Genomic DNA, 23015 nt, shown 5'->3' with positions numbered 1-23015 from the left:
AAATATGCTGACTAACACCAAACAGATTTACTCTGAATCCTTTATTTCCCAAATGTCTGAACTGGGTGTCGACTTACGGAAGGACAAGATAGACATAAAATCAGTCTGGGGTTCAAAGGAATGGCAAGTCCAGGGAACAGAAGAACTATTTAAAGTGTGCCTCATTTCACAGCAGATAATATTTCTGAATGACACTGCATCAGACTTCCTGTCTTGGAATAGCCAAGAACAAAGATTTTAACACACCTTGGATTCCAACACCATCACACTTTGAGAGGTGGCAAAACTTTACATCACGTGGAGGGGGATACAATAGATTACATCATACAGTACAATTCATCAAACCCCAATTGGAAGGGATAGGTAGTTTGGCCTACATACACAAACAGAAGGGGTACCACCAAAGGGTTTAGTATCCATAGGTCAGACCAACCCTATAAACAAAGAGAACATCCGGGGGCGGTGACGCCATACAGTGTTGGGAAGTTATGCCTCGATTGACTAAAAACCTCGACACTGTCCCAGGTGAAACAGCACTTATCCTTACTATCAAATGAGGTGGACCTAAGGGATTTAGGTCCACGAAAGCCGCGTAAGAAACGTTTCTTATACGCTGTCTATAATGAAATCTGGAAAATCTCTCAACAAGAAGCTGCGGAGAGACTTCGTGAAATAGATAGAATTAACCTAGAAAAGGCTTTAGCTGTAGTTGACAATGGTATGACTACATTAACATCCAGGATTTATTCACTGGGCAACATTGTATCTTCTGCTATAGATATACTAGAACAGGATTTACCCATCCTACAACACAGACAATCTCAACTACGTTCTATTATGTTATTAAGGTGGACGCTGTAATCATTGTGCCCTGGTTATGTGCCTTGGTGATTTATCAACAGCACGTCTTTCTTCTCTGCATACAATTTAACTAAAAAAACAGATAACAATTGCAAAAGGGGGAGCAAAATATACAATGCTGCGTATTGGAACACTGGACCAATTACCCTTCACTGTGGCAGAGTCCACCATCCACAGAATGGTTAATCCATGGCCATATAACATTACCAGTTATAATTTTCCAGTTTCAGCATTGCCAGGAACAACAACAGGCCGGCAGCTGAGGAGTGATGGGTAAGGAATTCAGCAAGGAATCTTGGGAATTGCCATTCAGATTTCGATGTGGGAGTGGGGACACAGAGGTGTTTCCAAGCCGTACGAACTGCGAGAACTCATTAAGTGGATCTCTCATAGGCCAGGATATCATTCTTCATGGGGCCTGTAATAGTTCAGGTGCAAACTTATCCTGTCTCTTGTCACTTGAAAGGGTCCCCAGCTGCTGTGATTAATCCAGCGTTCAAGTTACTTTCAAATGGGAGTTACTTGATGCTGAATTATCAAGGTTGTTGTGGGATACACCGGGCATCGCATATCTTGTCACTTTAAGCTCAAGGGTTACTTGCTGTATGCAAGTATTGTCTCAACCGACCCATACAGTCAGGAAGGCACCATTATGGCCTTCGTTGAATGTTTCCTTTTTAAGGTTTGATACTCTGAGCCGAATGAAAGCCATGCTTTTACAGAAAACCGTGCCCTTAAACTCCGCCCGAGAAACGTATGATCTTCAGGTCGCAAGGTCCTCAGCTCAGATACAGGCACCAGTACGAACAAACTGCCCTTTACATATTACAGAAATGGACATTGTATCTTCAAATATGTGATATGACGGGTATAGTACACCTACTTAAAACCATAGGTGCTGGACTGTTAAGCACCTTTCAGAAAGTCTTCGGAGTTATTCCCAACTTCATACACTCCGTATTATGAGGCATTTTTGGAGGTCTTCCGCTGATCCTGTTTCTATTAGCAGGTATCCTGATTGTCATTTGTCTGCTACGCAATAGACGCCCCAGGCACCAAGGAGATGGAAAAAACGCTCTTGGAGCGCCTAGACCATCATCGCAAGGTACTCCATCTGGGTACACCTCGCCGCCTCGAACTGAGCGAGTCTCGGTTCCTGTCATTTAGACCAATCTGGATCGACTGTGTTCTGCCTATCCTCTGATGCCTGTTCTGGGGACAAGAATGCGTGTGGACCTCTGTCTAAGACTTCCATCAATTGCGCTACCGGACATTGATGCTTTACTGGACCCAATAACGGCTTATGTTCTGCCGTGTTCTCAGCATATTCCCATGATGATGTCTGCATTCTTAGAGCCACCACAGGGTGCTTCTGCTCCTGTTGGAATGGATACCGGCTTCTCAACAAATACTCAGGCCTTGGATGGCACAAAGGCTTCCCCAGCATCAGCTGTGGATAGTGCAGAAGAACATCAGTGCTCGAATTACCTAATCTGTGCGGGTTTGCAGGGATCATCATCTGTGATGGCAAGCAACAGCGATATTGTGTCTCCCAGCCAGGACACATAAACATTTGGCTCATAGTGTGCTGGGAACAATTTGGCCTTTTTCAAAACAACCAAATTTGGAATTTTAAACAATAGACATTTTTGTTGAGCTGCATGGCTTTCAGTCACTCATAGTTGCTCGAACTATATATATGAACATTTCTTAGTAAAGACTTCTACTGCTTACGCAATTATTTAAATTTTTTGAAAAAACCCTATTTTATTGGCTCTATTAGTTGTTTGCATACAACACCTATAAATACGTATGAATTGTAATATGTCGTCCGCTCGGATGAGGAGTAGATGTTATGTTTATATAGGTACCCCAATATAGGCTCAGGTAGTCATGTAACCTTTCACCTATATTCTCCCCTACCATTACACTACATAACTGTTCTTGGGACTGACCTTCTACCTAGTTACAGTACTGCTTACAGGACATGGGGGTTTCCCTGAAAACTAGCTTCATCCATTATGCATGAGGATTTTTGGAAACTCAGCAGGACTACCATCTCCTGCACCATAACTATGTATTCCTTCCATCATCCGAAGTACGACATGCCACAGCAAGGTAGAACCCCTGAGGGTACAACTTTGGGTATATAAACACCCTATCTTGCTGAGGTAGTCAGAGGAGAAAAGGACTTCTATGCTGACACACTGACGCGAGGCGCTGAGGTTTCTGCACACAGACACTCCAGATCGCAGTGGTCTGACATCCCTTGCGGGGTGTCCATCTCGGGACCAAGACAGGATCCCACAGTCTCTCACTTCAGGTAATGGGGATGACTTTATCCTAGAGGGATTATTGGCTATACACCTACATACATCCTAGATATATATAGGTACAACTAGTTAGACTTGCATGGCAAGGAGTACACATTTTTACTGTCATGTATTTTAATACCTGCCTGTATTCATTGTTTTAGCACTATGGTAGAAATTTACCATCCTTTTACTCCGTTGGTGCTCATAATCATTTATATCTGATTCTGTCTTATGGTTGTTTCAGCACAACTATTTTACACTATAATGATGCTGGGTCAATAAATGCTTATTGGAAAACGTTCCCACCGTTTATTCTGTGTATCTCGCTGAGACAAAGTGAGCACGAGTGACTGAGCGAAACGTACTGTACTGTTTCCACGATCCCTGCTGGGACGGAGTTGTCATGTTCGATATTTGCCAAGAACTATACTCTCTTTGAAAAGAGGAGTTTCTAGTGGTACTGTGAGCTAGCTGGTATACAGGCAAACATACCCAGTGGGGGGTGTAGAATAAGTCTGGACACCAATTCCACAGTCTATGTTGTCTAAACGCGCAGATCCTATGTAGGTTTATAGGAACTACACAACAGTATAAATTAGCAATGTTATGGACATGCAGATAGCCCTGTCGCCCCGTGGATGAAGATAGAAAGACATTTGTAAATAGTTCATAAAAAGGCCTTGTACTTGGACTTGGTGTTTGAGATATCGTGATAATGTTATGCGAAGCTAGATGTGTGAACAAAGTAGTTTCAGAGAAACTAATCCGACATTGTTGTGCACACAAAAATGTGCAAAAGGTCACAGCAGAAATGTTATTGTGCAAAATTACAACAATGTAAGAAAATGTGTAGCTCAATTACTTAGGCCTAACCGGGGCACATAACAGTGTGTGATTGAGTCTGCTGGACCCTATAGCTCATGCTTTCTCGGGAACAGCGGAGCTATTGCAGCCTTGTTCATTCAAAAATTCTGGCCTTGATGCTGTGTATGAACTTTTTATGGTTCAAATCTGTTTATTAACATTTCACACAAAAATAGCGGAAATTAGAGTGACACAAGGCTCTGCATTTGTTTCATAGTGCGGTGTCATATAGAGGAAAGCCAGAGGCGATGAAGCCACCAGTGATATGTTGGAGTACGCCCTGTACCCCAATGCATTAATATATTTTGGAGTGAGGCTCCCAATGCCAGCCCAGCTTTTCTCGCTCTACAGGATTTCAATGGGAAGGTAAGTGGGTTGGGTCTATAACTCCTTCCATGCGTCGGACGGCCGGGAGACGTCAGACGTCTTGGTGGGAGTGTGGTTTGGACGGCTGCCAGCCATCCTAGCACCCACCCACGGGGTAAGCTCTGGCGCTCCCCTGCAGGCCACCCTTGAAGCTGCCCCCACCGGGGAAGGCAGGTGAATCCCTTCCACTGTCCCCCCATCATCTAATGATGTCAACACACAAGGCCGGAGACCGGATACCGGATGCACTGGAAGCCATTTGCTTCCAGTGCATCCGGAGGAGAGCAGGTGAGTTTCTCCTCAGGGAGAGTGGGGAGTATGTTTTAAAAGGCATCAGAGGAAAGGAAAGGGTTTTCCTTTAAAAGCATTCCTGCTGCACGAGCCCGCCTGAGGCGAGATCGTGCAGCAGGAAAGCCCGTTTTTTCCCTTTAAATGCCCTTTTTGTGTCAGGTAGCAGCCCCTTGGGCAAGGTTCGCTCCCCTTGAGGGAGCAATTTGTTTAGTTGGGTCTGGGAGGGGGCAGATCGAATTTAAAATAAATAAAAAAGTAGCTGTGTGCCCACTAGGCCACTAGGGATTTGTTTTTATTATGTTTTAGGGGATCAGCCCCTTAGGCAAGAGCAGCTCCCCTTTAGAGAGCATTAGTTGCGCCGTTTCTGCACCCCTGGGAGGGCAGATCGGACCAAGTCAAATATTAAATTCTTTTTATGCCCACTAGGTCACCAGGGATTATTTCTTTCTTTTTTAATATGTTTGTGGGGAGCGACCCCTTAGGCAAGGATTGTTCCCCTTTGGGGAACGTTAATTTGTTTGGCAGCTTCTAGTCCCTTGGGGGCAGATCGGCCTTGGGAGTCTAGACCATTATACACCAGGTATTGTTTTAGTGTTATTGGGGAGCAGCCCCTTGGGCAAGGGTTGCTCCCCTTGGAGGAGCAATATATTTTTGGGGAGCGGCTCCTTCGGCAAGGGATAGCTCCCCTTTGGTAAGCATTTATTTGGACCGTTTCTGACCCCCTGGAAGGGCAGATCAACCCAAATAAACAATTAATTTTACAGTATGCTCACTAGGCCACCAGGGATTGTTTTAGTGTTGTTGGGAGCGGCCCCTAAGGTATGGGTTGCTCCCCCTTATGGGGTGAATATTGTGGCCGTTTCTGTCCCCTTTGGGGGCAGATCGGCCATATGTTTTCAGGCCCATTAGTCCCCTAGGGGGGCAGAAGCCACTAGACACCAGGGACTTTTAAATGTTGGTGTTGGGGAGTGACCCCTTGGGCAAGGGTCCCTCCCTCTTTATGAGGGTGCATTATTTGGCTGCTTCTGCTCCCCGCGGGGGTGGACCGGCCTTATGCCGCTAGGCAAACCTACCACCTTTGCTTGGCTGGTGGATAGTGTGTGGACTAGTGCATTATTTGCATATGTGATTGCAATGTTTTATTTCTCCTTTTTATTCAAGTGCAAAGTTTTTGATTCTTGTTTGCGGTTTCGGCAGTGGTTGATCTGCAGTTTTGCGTAGTATTTTTTTGGTAAGAAAAACATTTTTGTTTTGTTTACTCCAAATGAGTATTAATGTCATGCATTAATGCATTTTTTGTAAGTGGTGTCATAATAGCAGCATATTTAGTTAGTGTTCTGAGCATGAAATTCTTTGTGATGTGTTTTGCGTTGTCTTATGTGTAATTTTCGTTTATTTTTCTTTTTTAGTGGGATACTGTTGGTCCTTACTGTGCCTGTGCAGAGTAGGTGGTGATTAGTCTAGCTGCTTCTGGCAAGTGAGTGGTATAGTGTTGGAGTATACAGGTCTTTGTGATAAACCCACATTTTGTTTATTACTTATTTTACAAAGTGTTTGTTGTTGTTGACTTGTTTGACAAGTTACCTTTATTAGTAAGGATTATGGCTAGCCGTAGAATGACTGCTCAGCAGGTAGTTGGTATGCTTTTTGCATCTTCCTCTGAGCAGGATTTTGAGACTGACTGTGCGTCTGAGGGAGAGGAGGGAGCACAATATTCTGATAGGCTGCAAGGCTTCCTACTGGAAGTGCTGGACTCTGGGTTGATCCAGACATGGTGCAGGAAGTGTTCATAACACATAAAGTATCTAAGAGTCAAACAATAATGTAACTCAACTGTGGACACAGACCTCAACACAATAGGCAAATACAGTGGAGACCCAAAAGTACAACCAAGTGTAACATATGTGCTCAAGGCTAAAACTCAAGGGCATGGGTAAATATTCCCATCAGTAGCCATTCTGTACCGCCCTTTTGACATCATGTGGGTACTCCTTGCCCAGGAGACAAAGAACACAACCTACAGATAATCTCACGGTTGTGTTAGTACTTTAACCAAATGTGTTCACAGAAAGCGTGGTTAGGTATAAGGTTATTAATATAGATGGCCACTGGATAAGCAGTGCAAAAAAAGTGAAAAAATAATCAGTGAAAATAGAAGACTAAAATTGGATCAACTGAGTAGACGTTAGAGTTTAATTTTATCTCTCAGTTCTCCAAATCTAAAAAATAACTTGAATAAACAGATTTAACAAAATATCTGTGAGCAATAATGGTCGACATGTTTCAGCATTCAAATGGAAAAGTTCCAAATGCTTTCTTCAGGACCTGATGGTAACTACTGCTTATATAATGTGCAATTAAAATGGATATCACCTGTTATTTTCAGGTATTTTACTCCACCACAGACTATCGCCACATCATGTCGAAGATACAGCAGGAGAAACATGAAACACAAAATCAAAATTTTTTGACAACATTATGTCAAATTTACAATGCATCAATCCGATAAATTTATAACTAGTAAATTTATAACATTGTGTTGAAATAGGTTTTCACATTATCACTGCATGTCACAATTATACCATTGCAGGACATGTATAGCCACTCACTCATTAGTTGTGGTGATGGCGCTTCACCCCACCTGGCAGCAGCTCAGGAATAGAGGAGCACCGCTCGGAATTAAAATAAGGTAAGAATTAGCGAGACAATTAGAAGCTTTATTGTTGTGCTGAAAAATGAGTCATAGATTCAAAGAATACAGGACTCAGCAGATCCTATAATTATTTGTTAAAACTTGATGGTGTTTCATACAAGAGTGTGATCTGGATCAATTCTTTAGTGGTATTATTAAAGTGGACCCTTTGTAATATTATTACCCAATTCTCAGGGCCGGAGTATTAAAGTTACACCCAACCAAACGATGGTTAACTTTTTAATAGGTCAGGCAAACTCTCAATCTCCTCACCGACTGAAGATCAAATGTCAATGACAGCCTTACTAATAAGCACAACCAAAGGTGCTCGATATACCTCAGTCTCCCTTTTTACCATCAGCCCGTTATTAAATAGCTCTGCTTGTAATATTGCTGAACAGTATTCTCTTACAACTATCTTTAACCTTTACTGGGCAAACAGATTGAAGGCAGCGTGGCAGTGGTATGAAACGCCACTCGCAACCTCATGCTTTCGAACAGTCTGAAAGGCGGAGCAATAAAGTTACAGGCAATGACATGACAGTGCTCATGCTTTCACTAGTGCCTAATATGAAGGGGAAACAATTTACAAGCCCCCACACTCACCTGACCGTCGGTTTCTCCGGACTGGCGTCTGCGCTGTCTGGGGAGGCACCGAACGGTAGGCGCTCGCCATTTTTAATGCCGCGTACGATCGGTACGCGAAACTCACGGTCACCTGACCTACAGGGCAAGCCGGGAGATGTAGTTTTTCCGCACCGGCGAAAACATTACCCGTCTTGCTACAAAACTCATTATTTGTTAAAATGTAATGTCGGTAAACATGAAAATGCTAAGGAGATGTAATTGTATCAGCATCTAGGAGCACTAGCGTCTTTTAGTTTATATGACGGGCGCCCCCCTCTAACCTCAAGGCATATTGGGAAACGTAGTGTTTGAGAATCAGAGCTTAAGGAATTGCTCTTCCCTAGTCACAATGTATGTATCCCTGATAAAAACTTCCCAGGAAATCTGGCAAATGAACACAGTTTGCGCATAACTAAGCATTCCTAGAATGCGTCAATGTTGCGAGTGACTGCATCAGTACAAGATGTTATGAGTAGAGTGTTTATGGGTTATCTTCACTCCAACTGTCTCTTAATGATTAATAGAGAGAAACAGTAGGAGAACAGTAGACCCTAATATTTACACATTTCGTTATGAGAAGTGTTTTGTCCTAAGGCCACATCGATGTGTTGCCTGCCTTTAGGGATGATGGAAGGTGTAGAGTGGATTGTAAACATTTTTTGCCTATACAGTTTTTTCAGTTTTTATGGATGATGTATTTTTGGCTGAGGTTGTGGAGCAGACTAATTTGTATACAGTTTTTGAGGGACAACGGTGCCAGACTTAGGCCCCACTCTAGAGGATGTATGATGGTACAATGCGTGCTTTTACCACGCGTACCGTTACCACGCAGATTTTACAACGCAAGTCGTTACAACGACTTGTTTTGGGGGCGCTGGATAGTGGAATAGTTTAATTTAGTATTCCAACTCCAGTCCCCGTGGATAGTAGGGAAGGTGTTGGATAGTAAATTAAACTATTCCCTATCCTAAAGCGCCCTCCAGCGCAAGTCGTTGTAACGACTTTTGTTGTAAAACCTGCGTGGTAACGGTACCGCGTTGTAAAAGTTCCGTTATAAAGGATGTTCCCCCTCTAGGGCTAACTGGTGCACTCACACAAATCTGGATGTGATGAAGAAGTTTTTGGGTTTTACTTTTTTGATGGGCTTGATGAGGAAGCCATCCCTGGCTTCATATTGGTCTACCAGTCCCTTGATGGCAACGGCTGTATTTCCTTTTGCTTCAGGTGCTGCATTTTGTTGAAAATGCTTTGGCGTTGCCAAGAGATCACCCTGACTGTGACCGTCTTTTTAAGATTCGGCCTGTTCTTGATTACTTCGCAGATTTTTAGAGATCTATACTCCGGGGAAAGAAATAGCTGTTGATGAGTCTTTGGTCCTGCTCAAGGGCCATTTGGTTTTTAGGCAGTACATTCCTAGCAAGAGGGCACATTATGCTTTTACGGTGTATATGTTGTCTGAGAGTAGGACAGGATATGTCTTTATTTTCCGGGCGTACACTGGTAGGGATTCCACTATTGATCCCCCTCGTTGTCCATCCACTTTTGGAGTTTCAGAGAAAATTGTTTGGGATCTTGCTAGAGGACTGTTTAACAGAGGCCACCATTTGTACCTTGATAATTTCTACACTGCTTTGCAATTGTTTAAGGAATTGTTCAAAGTGGACACTTTTGCTTGTGGCACAATCCGCTCTAACCGTAAAGGTTACCCAAAGAGCTTGTTTGCAAAAAGCTTCAGGGGGATAGCCTTGCGTTGTGAGGAACTGCTGTGAAATTTGTGGGCAGGAGAAAATGTGTATAAGTTCACTACCATTCATGATGAGAGTACTCCACCTGTGACTGTCTGGGGTCAGGTTGCTGAAGTGCGCAAATCTGTGTGCATTGTAGACTACAATAAGCACATGGGTGATTTCGAGAGTAGATCAGAGGTTGGAACCTTACACTGCTGTTCGTAAGGCTTACATTTGGTATAAGAAGTTGGCCATCCATCTCTTTAATTTAGCAACTTTCAATGCTTTTGTTGTGTTCAAGGAGTGTTCTCCTGCGTCAAAGATGACTTTTGTTCAGTTTCAGGAGTCTTTGATCTGCAGCCTTTTTGTTGTGGAACAGTCAAGTATTCCTAGATTGGAGTGGTGGAGGATGTGGCTAGATTGAAAGATCGCCACTTTCCTGATGTAATTCCTCCCACGCCGAAAAAAAACAATCCCTGTAAGAAATGTAGAGTATGCTTGCAAAGAGGTATGCGGAAGGAGAGTCGTATGGACTGTGCCGATTATCCTTCTGATCCTGGGCTGTGTGTGCCCACATGTTTCAGATTGTATCACACTCAAAAGAGTTTTTGGGAGCAACCGTGAGTCTAATAGTGTACTGCCTGGTCTGTATGGTTTTATATAGTTGTTGTTCAGTTTCAGATTTGGCAATAGATTGACTTCTTTTGTAACTGCAGTTGATTTTGTAGTTATAGTTTTGTATCTAGTTGCAATTGGTTTGTGTTTTCTTTCTTGTTAAAAAAATTTAATGACAGTGTGCGTGGACTGGCGCTAGGCTGGCTTTGTGCATGGACTGGCGCTTGGCTGGCACAGTGCCTGGACTGATGCTTGGCTGGCGGTGTGCCTGGACTGGCCCTTGGCTGGCGGTGTGTGTTGACTGGTGCTTGGCTGTTGGTGTGCGTGGGCTGGCGCTTGGCTGGCAGTGTGGTGGTCTGGCACTTGCTGGCGGTGTGCATGGGCTGGCGCTTGGCTGGCAGTCTGCGTGGGCTGGCACTTGGCTGGCAGTGTGGGTGGGATGGTGCTTGGCTGGCGGTGTGTGTGGGCTGACATTTGGCTGGCAGTGTGTGAGTAGTGACTTGCTGCTGGTCATTACACACTCTGCTAGTCAAACACCACTGCAAACACTATGTCAACCACCAGCCAGTGTAATTGCTGTGTCCGTCATGTGGACTTATGAAAGTGACGGGCCCTTGAATGGCGCTTTCTGTTGATGGTGAATGTTGTAATGTGCTGGTCCCACGGCTGGCGGTGTGAATGGTCTTGTGTGTCACGTATGAAAGGTGTGTGAATGGCCTGTAAAGAGGTTGGTGCATTGCAATTGCTTTACAGCTCACGAGCTATGAGTCATTGGTTCAGGTTTTTAACCTTTTAAATCTTAACAGTGCATTTCCTTTTTGCGAGATCTCTTGTTAATAAAATTTTAACACTCTGAACCTTCACCCACTCTCGTGCCAAATCCAACCAGTATGTGTGAGCACTTAAGGAATTGTTCATTTTGAAGGAATATTTGTCTTTTCTGCCTCTCTCTGCCAGGGTGCACATTGTCTCCACATTGTCTGTGAATGTGAGTTTTGTAATGTGCTGGGGCCGTAGCTGGTGGTGTGAAAGTGTGTGTCAAGTATGAATGGTGTGTGCATGGCCTGTAAAGAGGTTGGTACCTTGTCATGGCTTTACAGCTCACGAGCGGTGAGTCATTGTTTCAGGTATTTAACCTTTTAATTATTTCCAGTGTATTTCCTTTATGTGAAATCTCTTGTTAATAAAATATACATTTTGAACCTTTCACTCACCCTCGGGCCAAATCCAACCAGTATGTGTGTGTACTTGAGGAACAGGTGGATAGGCAGTCATATTTGTCTCATTTGTCTTTCTGTGCTAAGGTGTAGTGTCTCTTGGGAACATTTACCAACTTTAGATATTTCTGTAAAGTAAAAAGTAAAAAAAATGGGGAGTGCTGGGTGGTGTGCCTATCATGGATCCCAACAAGTTTTTTAACTCATGCCATACAAACCTCAAAATGTGACTATAGTCACTCATTTTCCTTGCATTACTGTGTCATAATATTCTGTTGTCAGAAAAACCACAATTTTCCTACCACTCAGCATTCCCCCCGGTTTCCCAAGAAAAATGGTACCTCACTTGCGTGGGTGAGTCAAGTATCCACAACAGGAAAGGGCCAAAAACCTATTGAGGTGACATCAAAATTACCTATCACAAAACAACCTGGTTTTGCAAGGGGGGTTCTATGAGTTTTCGGCCCCGGTTTTTTCAGCTAAATTTGAGGTTTACAGGGGATTCTGGGTAGGCAAACATTGGGGAATCCACGCATGCCATACCTCATTGGACTCCCAAGGGTGTCTAGTTTTCACAAATGTGTTGGTTTGGTAGGTTTCCCTAGATGGTGGCGATCCCAGGGCCATAAAAACAGGTGCCCCACCAAAACCAGGTAGTTTTGTTATAGGTAATTTTGAAGTCACCACAGTACGATTAGGGCCATTTCCTGTTTCAGCCACTATGCCTACCCACACAAGTGAGGTACCATTTTTATCGGGCAACCGAGGGAAACGCTGGGTGGTAGGAAATTTGAAGATACACACAGATTCCAGAGCTTTCCCACACAGAAATTGTGAGAAATTAGTGATTTTTTCCAGCTAAATTTAAGGTTTGCAGGGGATTCAGGGTAGGAAAATGTTGGGGGACCCATGGAAGTGATACCTCTCTGGACTCCCTGCGAGTGTATAGTTTTCAGAAATGTGTGGGTTTGGTAGGTTTCCCTAGATGGCCGCTGAGCCTGGGCCAATAACTCATGGGACCCCCTTGCAAAACCAGGTTGTTTTGTGATAGGTAATTTTGATGTCGCCGTAATAGGTTTTGGGCCCTTGCCTGTCGCGGGTACTTGACCCACCCACACGAGTGAGGTACCATTTTTCTTGGAAGACTTTGGGGAATGCGGGGTCGGTGGAATTTTGTGGATCCACGCAGATTCCAGAACTTTCCACCACAGAAATGTGAGGAAAATTTGTTTGTTTGGAACAAATGTTTAGGATTGCAAGGGGTTCTGGGTACCAGAACCTAGTGAGAACCAGTCAAGTCGCCCCATCCTGTATTCCCTGGTTGTCTAGCTTTAAAAAATGTATAGGTTTGCTTGGTTTCCCTTAGGTGCTGGCAGAGCTAGCGTTCAAAATCTACAGCTAGGCACTTTATAAAAAAAGGGTCAGTTTTCAATGTGAAAATTTGGTGTGTCCACGTTACGTTTTGGCCCATTTTACTGTCGTGGGCACTAGGCCTACCTACATGAGTGAGGTACCATTTCTCTTGGAAGACTTCGGGGAACACGGGGTTTGTGGAATTTTGTGGATCCACGCAGATTCCAGAACTTTCCACCACTGAAATGTGAGGAAAATGTGTTTTTTTTTTTACAAATGTTTAGGTTTGCAAGGGACTCTGGGTAACAAAACCTGGTGAGAGCCAGTCAAGTCACCTCATCCTGGAAAATGTATAGGTTTGCTAGGTTTCCCTGGATGCCGTCAGAGCTGGGTTCAAAATCTACAGCTAGGCACTTTAGAAAAAACGGTCAGTTTTCACTGTAAAAATAAAGTGTGCCATGTTGTGTTTTGAGCCATTTCCTGTCGCGGGCACTAGGCCTACCCACACAAGTGAGGTACCATTTCTATCGGGCGACTTTTACCTATTGACTTTTGATGCATTTCTCCCTTCCAAATGAAAGACAATGTGTAAAAAAGAGTCATTTAAAAAATGACCTATAATTCTCATGCTAGTATGGGTACTCACAATTTCAGAAATGTGCAAATAGCTACTGTTTCTAAACTCTATATTTTTTTCCAATTTCAGAAATTCATGTGTGTTTTTCATACCGATTTTTCCATGTATATATTTTCCCAAATTAATTGCTATATACCAGGTGCATAATACAAAACAATTGCAAGACGCTGCCCAGTTATTGGCTCTGGGTTTGTCGGGTTCTTGGTGAACCTACTAGTCCTATATATCCCCACAACCAGAAAGGTCCAGCAGATGTAATGGTATATATTGCCTTCAAACAGTTGTCACAATTAGAAGAAGCTACAAGTGAAAACGTTGGCACAAATGGCTGTTTTTTAACTGATTTTCAATTCTTCCTATATTTAACTGTTAGTTTCTATAAAGAAACCTTGAGGGATCTACACATGACCCCTTGCAAAATTTAGAATTGTGGCTACTTTTCTGAAATGTATAGCTTTCCAGGATCCATTATTGCTTTCATACCCATTTCTACCATTAACTGGAAGAAGGTTGAAAGGACAAAAAAGAACAAAAATAGGCTACATCTCAGTAAAACGCCAAAACTGTGTAAAAATGTTAGTTTTCTGACTAAAATCGGTCAGTCCCTAAAAACTAGAAAAATGGTGATTTAAGCCCCACAAACCCTTTGTTGATACCATTTTCAGGGGAAAACCAGATGCTTTCATTTGCAGCACTTTTTCCCATTTTTAACCCCAAAAACAAAATGTTGCAGTATTTTAGCTAATTTCTGGGTCCCCTCCAGGGGAATCAACAAACCCTGGGTACCTTTAGAATACCCATGATATTGGAAGAAAAGGACGCAAATTTGGCGTGGATACCTTATGTGGTCAAAAAGTTACAGGGTCCTAAGAGCGAACTTCCCCAAATAGCCAAAAAAAGGCTTAGCACAGGGGGGAAAGGCCTAGCAGCGAAGGGGATAATCTTACTCGAAAATTCCTCCACCAGTCTGGGCACTGGTTTGGGTTCTCTCTGAGAAGGCGAACCACCATGAGATACCAGTATGTACCTATCTTTACAGCAGTTTCTATGCTAGCAGCATTATATGCTGTATATCATACTCTGTGTTACAATTTCTCCCATTCCTTTGGCGTCAAAAACCTCCCCCACTCTCTCTCCCATCTCTGTTGGCCTGCAGACTGGTGTAATGGAGCAGAGTTTTGCAGTATGCCATATACCTCGGAGATAAGTTGTTTGTCAGAGGTTTTAGTCACTAGCCATTTCTTAAAAGAGGTAAGACATCTCTGACCTTTGTTAGAGAGTCAAGTTTTAATATCTAAATTCCTAACCTAGCATTTTTGTAGAAAAACGGTCCCTATGAGCTAAAACCTGGAAATGTGCTAATTTGACCATTTTCACCATACACAGTCAGTAAGTGACAGCCCATACATCCCTTGAACCCCCTGCATATAGGCGGAAGCCAAAGCCCACTACCTCAGGTTACCATCTTTTGATAATAAAATCTACTAGGCCCCGATGCTCTTGAAAATGCATTTCTTTCGGGCACAACACGGTGATGTAGCTCAGGCTACCGCAGAACCACAGAAACTTTCCACAGTTACAAGTACGGGCGCATCACACCCACACACGGGGCCCAGCTGGTACACCCCTGATATTTCACAAGCATTGTTTGCTTCACTTTTTTAGTATGCAATGTTCCAAGCTTGCTCAGATGAAACCGCAGCAGCACCTTGCGATGATAACGCCTGCCTTTAAGTTCTGGTCTCATATGTATTTTTAGAGATATGTACGCTACGTATATTCTTTGTTTATATTTTGCGGTCAAGCATGACAGACCACCCGCCCAAACACCTGACACACTGGCCTGCCACTTCGGTGTTCGCAGAACTTTAGCAACACCACTGTAGGCGTGTGGTCATGCTGTAGGTGTACGGTCAAACACCTGCACCATTACCTACGTCAATGCGGTCTGACCATTTTTGCTCTGAACAGGTATAAAAGGCCCAGCACACTGCTTAGGACCCAGAACTCTCCTGCGAGTGCTTGGCACAAGCGTGGGTTCTCCGGCCGGCCGTCTATCTGACTTGGGACTTCAAAGCCTATTTCTCAGGTGGTACCTCCCAATATAGATAACCTATTTGCCTTTTTAAATCTCTCTGATTATTCTCAGTATTTTTCATCCACACCCAATTCCTTGCATTTAAGGTCTCTTAAAATGATAAATCTTGCATGGCTAGTTTACTTTAGAAAGGTGAGCCTCTAGGCACTAGAATCTCATAGTGTGTTGTGTATCTTTGATTCTCTAACTGCTTCCAATTGTACCTTTTTCAACAGATTCTTATTCCAGCCTGCCTTCTAGATTTATGAGCATTATAAATATGACCATGTGTTTTATTCCAGACGGAGTGAAGTCAGGTTTCTTAATGGTTTTTGCTTAGTAGAATGAAATGACTTGCATTTACTGATATACTTGTGACTTAACGAATAAAAGTGCCACTTCAACATGACTCTTCGTCGTCTTATATCTTTCTTCCTTGTTTCTCAGTGAAGAGGTGCTTCATTGGCTTGTGACCTCAGGTGACCACACCCAAAGAGCATTTAGTCCCCTTTATCAGCTGGTGACCACGAATTCATCTCACTAAATTTTTGTCTATCATTTGCCTCTGCAACTGATAGCCACAAGGGGAGACGAGTATTTCTCCTAGCATCTTGATGCCCTCATCACATCCTCTATATCCGTGATGTTCAACAACCCCCCACGTATTATCAATTGCACTATCCATCTGGTTTGCGACGTTCCTGTCGTGGTCCATAACACCACTTTTGACACACTAACTAACCTTGATGATCAGCGCCGAGATATCTTAGACACCTCTTGGGACCTTCTGGGGTTCATCTTCACTCCCAACACCCAGGTCCGCATCTCTACACTTTCCTTGGCTGTCCTATTTGTCGCCACACATACATTTATCTCCCTGTCATCTCCAGACACCATTTGCCCTGCCCTACTTTGGCCTGGCCACTCTGACAGCTCTTCTAGCTCTTCCACCCTATCCACGCCCCACTCCGCTCATTCCACCCATTCCAGTCTTTCAGAACATTCTGCCACCTCCCCCAGTGTAAGTATCACTGACGGGGAAGATTCATCAGATTCTACACAGTCTGTGGCCTCATCCAAAGCAGCATTTTCCCCACATCTTGTCGCCCCTGATCCCCCCACACTCTCTGCCTCAGGCTCCAGTTCTTTCCGCCCACATTCTCAAGACCGCCAGTTACCCTTCTTAAGAGCAGTACGGAACGAGGATTTACAAGATTCTACATCCCTGTTTACTCTTGTAAGCCCACCCCATTGCCCCAACACAAGATAAGGGAATGACCGATAACTCTCGCAATAATACCCCACCTCAACTCACGGTATAACTCATTAACAATCACGTTGTGGGCATCTCTGATGGCCACCCTTCTTGTTTCATCCTGGTCACGCCCATAACAAGTACTGTCCTTATTACAATATTTCAGGCACTCGGCATTGCCTACAGTAATACTTGACAGATCACGCTATCTATCGCACCAGCAATTTCATACCCCCTTGAGTCCAAAAGAAGTAACTTGAAAAACAGTAAGAAATAGCATTTCTTGCTATACTTCTGCACCACCTACCCTTCACCACCAGGAAACCCCATGCAGGCACTTAAGGCAGTATATGAGTAAAGAATATTTGGCACTTCGGTGCAGAAACACCAGATTGGATCTACGTACGTATCCGCCTACTATCCCCAGGCTTAGAAATACCCACCATATTCACCTCCTCCTGTCACAAAAACCCATTATTAAGTAAAGTAATTATCACCCTTGCCCGCCACCATTTTGAATCCCCTTATTTCTCCCATGAGGGAATATACAGGGGACCTGAGTAATTGGATTTAAGACTAATACTTACCCTTATGATTCTTGATGCCATAAAAGACGAACTTATAAAAGATCTATACCCCAACTTTCCCTGCAACTAGGTGAGATACACACAGGTAGGGTGCACCCACCCTTCCTCGCAAGTAATACCATTTCTCCTCACAGGGTCACAGTGTACTACATACATACAAGTGTCCCTATGAATAGGATACTGAAGTTCTACTGTATATAAAACAACTACTGGCTTTCACATATATTTTATCTTGCAACTTGAAAGTTGGGAAGGACCGATAATTCTATCAAGCTTTTGGCCGAAATACCTACTTCAGTCTAAGATTGTCTATGCCTGTTTTGGTGGCCAGCTCCACTTCCCTGGTTGCACCCCTGCAAAGGATCAAGAATTATAGGACGGTATATACCTCCGTGTCATTGAGGGTATAGTAGAGGAACTTATACCAGAACTCAACCACAGCCACTGAGAAAGAAGAGCATAGGCAGAGTGTGTTTCACAACAAACACCCCCATTAAAAGGATGGTCTTGCATTTATACATTAAACTGCCTCATTAGGGCCACACATGGACAAATGAAACGCAACAGGAGGGAACAGCAGGCTTTTCTACCACATTATCACTAATGCCTGTGTGGTGTCCTTTAGCCTCTACCTAAGCATCTTTGGCTGAAGTTCTAATTGCTTCTGGTACTTTAAAAGTGTCTCTTTCTCTCTCCTCTGCGTTGCCCTTATTCTAAAACATTATTGCAATTGCAAAAGCAGTAATGGTTGCTCCTGCTAACTTAGCATATGTGTTCCTAGCATTGCAGTCAAAAGTAGTTTTCATTTTGAAAGCATTTCCATTGATTTAAAATATTTTTTGCATTGTATGAGGTTGTTTTGCACTCCAGAAATGTGTTTTTAAATGCCAAGACTTTGCTAAGACTCCCAGGCTCATTATTGAATGTTAAAAAGGGTTCTTCTAACATATAAATGAGAAAGGTATTTTTCTCAATCATTTGCAGGTCTATTTTGTCATAAACTTGCAAAAGCACCCTTGATGATGCCTTAGTTCAGTGCCCCAGGACCATGAAATGTCACCCTTTCAGTGCATTTAAATGTACTTTGAAGTTGTAAATTCTTGCAGGGTTAAATTTTCTCATTTAAGGATTTCTGACTGATTGCTATTGTACTTTTAAATAGTCATTCTAAACTAATAAATTGTCATGTTAGCTGCACCTATCAGTCAGATGACGACAGTCACCATATTTCCCCAGACTGCCCTGAATGCACCCGCAGCCAACACCCAACCTGCCCCCCAACATATGCAAAGACAGCCGGCCATACAATACATAGCAGCACAACATGCCAACAGTAATGACCAACAACATTATTATAACAATAACAGAAAGAATGCCAACAGAAATTCCGTTATACAGGGGAGAGTGAATGGAATGGTACAGCTGAGGTTCCAACTACAGGCAGGACAACGCACTTGTTATTATTGCCACAAAATAGGCCACATGCAGAGAGTGTGCCGCACTAGACTTCGAGACAAAGGCCAGCAACCTATGGGTCCCGCTCAACAAGCACCAAGCCCCCATGATTGCCCAAGTCCAACAATAGCTCCTGCGGATGCACGTTCCCATGCAACAGCAGCAGCAGGCACCTATAGACAAAGTGATGCCCCAAAAACAAAATAACTGCAGCCCCAAGATACTGAGTACAAAATAATTTACTCCTACCTGCATCCGAATTCAGTACCAGCTAAGGCAGGCACAGGCAATGGCCTGAATGCAAGAACAGATCTGGGAGGGTGTCACAACAGAGGACTGACAGTTGATGTTCGTGATTACAAAATGGGGTTTTGAAATGATGGCTTGCGTTCAAGTTGATTGGTGCCACTGGCCTTAGAGCAACCTAGATGTCGGAGCGGATGGTGAACAAAAAAAAAAGGAATGGAAATAACAAGATAAGACTCTCCCCCGATTTCTTGTGCACAGAATTAGGGAGAGAAGAGGGGAGATAAAATGATGGAATGAAATACACACTAGCATGTATAGGTCCAATACATTATTGTAGGCCCGTAGGAGCAAAAGATTTGAATATACGGCGTTTATACAGCGTACATGACATACAGAGAACGTGAGCCTGTGTTTGATGTTATATTAAATATTCTGGTCAGCATAGCATACAATTAAACACAACACATGTTTTAAGATGTTACAAGGTAACAAAAGAGTTAATAGGCTTTCTCTTGGGCTGCCGTTGGAAGTAGCACTCTTGGGCCGACCACTGGATCTGGGCGTTTATCCAGGCAGGAAAAGCACTTCCTGTGGTTGGTAACGGGAGATTGAGGCAGTTAGAACACCGATCACAGGATCACACAAAAAGCCGATATATATATATATTCACTGAAAAAACCATAGGTTATACACCATATATAGTTAGGAATTAGCATTTAAAAAACCTTATTTTACTCACACAAAACCAATGAAATTCCATATATAGTTAGTTGTACTAACTATATATCGCGCACCCGCAATCCACTGCTGATCATGTCACATATTACATCATTCATGACATGGTCAGTGACATCACTGATGACATCACTGATGACATCTCAAATGACATCACTGATGACATCACTGATGACATCTCAAATGACATCACTGATGACATCACTGATGACATCTCATTTGACATTACTGATCACATCACTGATGACATCATTCATGTGATAATACGATGAACCTCTTCAGACTCTAATATAACCTTAGATACACTCAGTGTAAACAGACACTCACAGACTGTCACTCATCCATGGAGTTACTTACACACCTAGTCAGTCATGCAAAGAATCAATCACACCTCCATTTTCACAACTATACAGTTATACACACCTTACTTATTCAAACATATACTAAAACATATTTACTCACTTATACAATCCTGGATACAAGTGCACAATGATCCATACAGCCACTCACACATTCACTGGCTCTTATGCACAGTTATTTACATATGTCAACTCTCACATGTACTGTATTTTACATATGTACTTACTTTGACATGTAGCACTGAGATATCTATTCACTCACCAATACAGTCATGCACACAGTCAACCGCCCATACAGCTGTTTCCACATGCACTTTTGAACCCATACATCTATGCACAGAGTCATACACCTCCCAGCCACCCACACACACACTCAGTCTCCCATACAAATGCTTGGGCAACCAATCAATAACCCATATAGTTAATCATATAGCTACTGATCAACACATGCAGCAGTTTACAGAACAACAGACATAATGATGCACAAATTAAGACAGTTTAGTCACTAAACCATGCACTCAGTGAGACACATTTAACCACTCACTCATACAGTCAGTCATGCACCTACTAAATCCTTCATCCAGACACTTATACATCTACTCATTCTTAAATATGTAAGACATATTTTAACTTTACAGAAAAATACAGTCACTGGATGTTGTCATCAGTGATGTCATCAGTGATGTCATTTGAGATGTCATCAGTGATGTCATCAGTGATGTCATTTGAGATGTCATCAGTGATGTCATCAGTGATGTCATTTGAGATGTCATCAGTGATGTCATCAGTGATGTCACTGACCATGTCATGAATGATGTAATATGTGACATGATCAGCAGTGGATTGCGGGTGCGCGATATTATACTTTTCATTGGTTGAGAAGTATTGTTTTTCCCAAATGATGAAAACCCCTCCTTCTTTCCTCACTCTGACTTTCATCATTGTGAGAGGAAGACCTTTATTACTATATCAGAAATGGCTTCAGTAGTTGCTTCAGCTGGTGCACCACCACCACCACCTCCACCTCCTCATGGGAAGAGAGGACCACCTCCCCAGGTCATGACCAACACTGAGGAGGAAGAGGAAGAAATGGAGGAAGAGGAGGGAGAAGAACCACAGTTCTTAGAAGAGGTGCCCCGGGTTTCCCATAAGAAAGCCAGTTTCATCTGGCAGTTTTATTCGATCCCTCCTGGCCAAAAAAAATTGAATGCGAGGTATGTCACCTGCCTCATCTGCAAAGAACAATTATCCAGAGGGACGGATAAGAAATATAGTTATGGGAACCATACTATGCACAGGCACATGACCAGGAAGCATCCACTCAATTATAGCCGGGCGGAAATACGGGATTTGCAGGAAAATCCAAGATCAACTCATGTGGCCAGATCAAGAATATCAATTTCATTGACACCAGCAGAGGCACGGGAAACTGTGCCAAACATACAAGAAAATTTTGGCCACATGATACACACTTGTATGCACTGTCGTGCGTTGTTAGCATGTGGCAATATGATCATAAACGCTATCAACCTGGCTTATGAACATCATAATTGCCTAACCGCCCCCAGTAATTTTTTTTTTGCTCCTGTTGAGCCCTTTTCAATGCCTGTTTTTTGTTGTTTCCCCCCCCCAAAAAAACCCCCAAAAAATATAAAATCGTTCAAAAAATACAAAAAAAACAAAAAATGTTCAAAAAATACAAAAAAAATATAAAACAACAAAAATATTTAAAAAAAAGTTATTTTCAGAACTACCTTCGCTTTCAAAAAAAATTGCTAGAATGTTTAGCACTCTGGCAAGCTCTATTTCTTTTGGTTCGCTTCCCGGTTAGCTTCCCGGTACGCGGACCGGGAGCTAACCAAAAAAAATTATTTAATTCTCTACATCACTTTCAATCACTAAGCAATGTAAAACAGTAGACAGCATTGCAGACTTACATTCCCTCTACTCTATGTTTTGATTGGCTGCTTCAATTAGCTTATAAAAAGAAATTGTTTTTCTGAACTCATTCAAAGTGCACTTATTTCTCCATGACGTCCAGTCTTATGGTTAGAAGTTATGTCTCTGAACTACACTTATCCTCAAGGCCAAATTGTGTAGGAGCCATTAGAACTTCTTGAAATTCCACAGAGCACATCCCGAGATTATTTCCCTAAAATTTTGGTTTTAAAAACACCAGGTAAGAGTTTTTAAGGTCATACGGCAATTTTTTTTTTTAATTAAAACAGAATCGTTGCAGAATGACCAGCCATTTCTAGACTTTAAATAAGCTGTGTAATGTCCTGATGTTATTGAAGGGCCGTCATGATATATAATTGCTGCAGTTACAAAAGTCCTTCCTGATATTGACAACTGCGAAGCTACAAAATTTTTAATTAAAGTTGTCAATTTTGTTCCATCAGGCCTACATCGTTGGAACATTAAAATGACATACTGGCCATATGTTCGTATAAATAATGTGGACATCATTTCAGATTTACATTGGCTACACTCCATGTTGTGATCAGCTGCTTTTACTAGCTTATTAAAGGAGACTGATTTACTGTCTGGCAAAGTTAAATATATAAATTTTTCTGAGTCTACACTAGTAGTACTTGATACCATACAGTTCTCGCAGTCATGCTGCCATTGATAAGAAAGCCCAAACAGCTGATCTACATCTACACCTTCAGCATGCAATACATCAAGCATATACATTAAAAACTCCTGACAATCTTGCTGAATATTTTGAGA

The sequence above is a fragment of the Lissotriton helveticus genome, chromosome 6, assembly GCF_964261635.1.
Source record: "Lissotriton helveticus chromosome 6, aLisHel1.1, whole genome shotgun sequence".
NCBI classification, from domain to species: Eukaryota; Metazoa; Chordata; class Amphibia; order Caudata; family Salamandridae; genus Lissotriton; species Lissotriton helveticus.
This window is presented reverse-complemented; position numbering follows the sequence as displayed.